Source organism: Nannospalax galili, unplaced genomic scaffold, assembly GCF_000622305.1.
Source record: "Nannospalax galili isolate Female #2095 unplaced genomic scaffold, S.galili_v1.0 scaffold100, whole genome shotgun sequence".
NCBI classification, from domain to species: Eukaryota; Metazoa; Chordata; class Mammalia; order Rodentia; family Spalacidae; genus Nannospalax; species Nannospalax galili.
Genome location: NW_008352891.1, coordinates 4,169,142 through 4,173,138, shown reverse-complemented (window position 1 = coordinate 4,173,138; position 3,997 = coordinate 4,169,142). Strand labels below are relative to the sequence as shown.

Sequence of the window (3,997 nt, the reverse complement as noted above, 5' to 3'; positions counted from 1 at the left end):
CCCGTGTCCCAAGTGGCGGAATGACCTCTGTCCCCAGAGACTTCCTCCGGCTTCCGTCCAGACCCCTCCCAAGCTAAGTCCCCTGCCGCGGGAGAGCGCGCCCAGGGTGGCCCGCTGGGGGGATGTCGCTCTGTTGGTGGCTGGGGGAGGGACGGAGAGGCGAGGAATACTCAAGGGAGGGGAGGGGAGAAGGCGCCACCGCGGGGGCGCGGACCGAGCGGGAATTCCGGGGTTGAGACGGGGTTGAGACAGTCGGTTCTTCAGCCCGCACCTGGAGAGAGGTGGCCGCCCGAGCCGGCGCGGGGAACCCCCGCACTGCAGGGAGCGGTAAGTCCTTAGCGGGGACAAGGGCGCGGCAGGTTAAAACTGGGGTGCTGGCGTGGGGCTCGAAGTCCCTTGGCTGTCGCCCCTGATCCCGGCCGCGCGCCGGGGATCAGTGTAGCGCGCGGGGGATCTGTGCGGTGTGCCGCGGGTCCGGGCAGTGAGCCCCGGGTCGCGACGGTGCGCCGGGGGTCTTGACTGCGGGTCTGGGATCCCCGCGGTGCTCCGGGCGTGGCAGGACTGAGCCCCTTCCCCTGCGCAGGTCCTGCTGCGCGGCCGCTCGCAAGACCCGGACCAGCGGATTCCCGGCTAGAGGGTCGCGGGCTCAGCACCCCGGGCTCCGCAGCTCCGGGCTTTGCGGAGCGCCCTGAGCTGCCCTAGAGGAGCGGCGAGCGCAGCCTGCCGGCAGGACTGACCTCAAACCGCCGCGGACGCTGGGCTGCGGCTCCCGGCAGCCCCAGGACAAAGGGCGCGAGGTAAGGCAGCCGCCAGAGCAGAGCCGCGGGACCCGGGAGGACGCCGTCAGCCGCGGGCAGTCTCTGTCCCAGGTCCCGGGAAGGAAGGAGGTGTGGAAAGGTCCAGGGACAGCTTTGAGGACGCGTGGGGGGACCTGGGTGCTGCTGCCGTGTGTGTGTGTGTGTGTGTGTGTGTGTGTGTGTGTGTGTGTGTGTGTGTGTGTGTGGAAAGAATCCACACTGCCAACAACGAGAGAGAGAGAGAGAGAGAGAGAGAGAGAGAGAGAGAGAGAGATTGGCACATGGTGACGCCACAGGTGGGAACTTTAAAAATAAATGACAGTGACGCTGATGATAACACTGTGTCGAGGGTGTGCACACGTTGGTTCTCTGTGTTCAGGAAGGCTGCCTGGAGCTCGAAGGGGCAGCCACGTCGTCTTCTGCAACTCTTGGGATAGGAGAGAGCTGGGACTTCTTCCCAGAGCCACCCTGGGACAGTCCTGGAAAGGCTGTCATAGAAAGGCTAGTGGCTATTGGCGATGACTGGTTGAGAGACTTGGTAACTGGATCGCAGTTGGAGTTCTGAAACGAAGGCTACTGGCCTGAAGTCCAAGGTGTGGTGTGCTTTGGTGTGTGTGTGTGTGTGTGTGTGTGTGTGTGTGTGTGTGTGTGTGCCAGGCATAGGGGGTTAAGGACCAAGGCCAGGAGACCCTCCATTTAGGCAGGACACTGGATCATTTTGCTGTCAAATCTCATTTGATCCCTGGTCTAAGGACTAGCAACAATGACAAACTACCTATTTCATATACTGAAGTTTTTCTTTAATCAACTTTTATTATAGAGTTAACTGTTCTATGACTTGAAATGCTTTTTATTATCTCTTTAAAACAATTAATGTGTAAATTTAACTTGGATAAACTCTTTTATTCCCAACAAGGTTATTTTCATTTCTGGAGGAAATTAAAGGATATTTTAATTTTAACACTTAATCCCACAAGAGGATTCTGAGCTTCATTTCATTTAACACTCTAACTGGTCTGCTAGTTTTTCAGTACTTGGTAGAACAATGTTACCAGGAGTTTTAGGGGCCACTTAGGATCTCACCTTGGTTTTTTTTTAGGGTTTCTTAGTCTTTCTCCAGCTTTGCGGGATTGTTTATAACCAACCCATTGATCTGCAGAGCATTGTTTCTGAACACTTGCCCTGAAGTTTGTTTCTAGTAAACGAACTAGATTTAAACCATGAAGCATCTTTACAGGTGAGGGGATATGTCTCTGTCTTTTTTTTTTTTTTTTCTCCCATGCTGAAACCTGGTTCATTCAAGGCTTGTGAACCGACATTTTGGTCTTCAATAGCATTTGTGGGAGGTGAGGCGCCTGGCTCCTCCTGCTGGGATTAGGTAGGATTCTTCACGGAGTCAGAAGTAAGCTTTGGCAGAGACTGGCATTCCACTGTACCTTAAAAATTTTTTAAAATTTATTTTTGTGTTTATGAGTATATTGCCTACATGTATGTTACTGCAATGCCCTAGGGGGTCAGAAGCCATCGAAAGAGGGCGTTGGATTCTTCTGGAACTGGAGTTATGGAAGGTTGTTAGTCTCCCTGTGGGTGCTGGGAATCTACCCTGGGTCCTCTGCAAGAGCAGCTAGGGCTCTAAACCACTGAGTCATCTCTCCAGTCCCCAAACTGTGACTTTTTTGTTATTGTAGATGGCTTAATAGTTGGTTTCTGGCTTAAAATGTTTTTGAGCCATAATCAGCATTTGCAGTTTTTTACTGGGTAGGTGATACAAAGCTATACTTTATGTAGTTTTGTATCTGCATTTTTATGTTAAATCCAGATGCTGTAATCTAGTCTAAGGTTTCTATGCTTAATACAATGTTGATTGCTTTTTGATTCAGTAAGCAGCTCACTGAGGGTTAACACCCTTTCACGTGCTCAGTCTGGCTCTACCATTTTACTTGACCTTACAAGCTTCCTTTTTACTGTGTCTAGTTTGGGGCTTCAGCATTTGAATTATTTAGAGGCTCCAGAGTGTTCTGAAGCAATCTCTAAGCAGAGGTCAAATGCAAATGGAAAGAAAGGAGACTATGACATAAACAGATAGAGCGAGCTGCCTGCTCCCTGTACCATGCCCACATGTGGTGATCAGCACTGAGAGGACCAGGACACAGCAAAAGCTAGCTTACTGCATTCAATAAGTGTGTGGAGGGAGCGTGAGTTGATAGCTTCACCTTTTCCCTTCCAGCTTCGTGTTATGACTTAGGAAGGGAAGCCGTTGGGGCTTTTGTGGGAGCAAAATGAGCTAGGGCTAGGGCCGCTGTTCTTGAGGGCCTGTGGACTTCTAATCCCTTCATAAAGACCCCAGACAGTTAATCCTTTCAGCCACACTCTGATTAAATTGGTAATTTTAGTTTTTGGTTCACTTTCTAGAAACAGTTAAATTGTAGTACCCTAAAGTTAATTGCCTTGAGAATATGGCAGGAGAAGGCTTTGGCAGAAGTAATATGTATTAGTGACCTAAAACTTAGAAACCTGCAGAGGAGTTTAAAAAAACAAGCCAGAGATCACATCTATATTTCATTGCTGTGAACTCTTTGGCAGGTTTTATTCTTGTTGTAAAAATGAATTCCTAGTTGTTTCTAAAATTTGGTCAACATTATAAGATTCTGTCACTTTGCATCTTGTTCTTCTATGTAATAATTGTATCACCAATGTTATTTTTTATATTATCATTTAAAATAATGATTTTATATTTTCTTGTGTAGACAAATGGGAGTGGGAGGAATGTATTTGAAGTGTTGTGTGGGAAGTGGAAAACTCAAGCTCTCTCAGAAATGTACAATGAAGATCTTTTTTTACAAAAAAGATTTATTTTGGTTATAGCAGATTCTTGTGCTTTTTCCTACGTGGTACTTGTGACATTCTTTCTACTATGATAAATCACCCTGACTGATGCTAAAACTCTCCTGCTCTAGGAAGTGGCAAAAGATGTTTGATTTCAGGGACAGGAAATCAAATAAGAAGTTTGGCTTTAGCCTCTCATCGCTGTGTTATCTTGTTGGCTTTTAATTGACTCTTAGCCACTTACTAATCTCTGGGATACAATTTGCATTTTTATTTACCCTGCCAAATTATGGGTTCTTGGGGACAGAAATTTGTGTCTTAATTTTGACTGAATTCCACTTCTGCTTAACAAGACACAGAGGTGTGCAATATAT

General features: G+C 48.1%; 1 protein-coding gene across 9 annotated transcripts in view; it reads left to right on the top strand.

Annotated features, from left to right (window-relative positions):
* Positions 1–743: 743 nt before the first annotated feature.
* Greb1 (growth regulating estrogen receptor binding 1) overlaps positions 744–3,997 on the top strand; it is a 160,576-nt gene continuing 157,322 nt past the window's right edge. For 8 of the 9 annotated variants that reach the window (XM_029554590.1, XM_017802495.1, XM_017802491.1 and 5 more), the window contains exon 1: positions 744–797. The gene's annotated coding sequence lies outside the window, so the exon portion shown is untranslated. The other variant, XM_017802489.2, reaches the window with a different exon arrangement.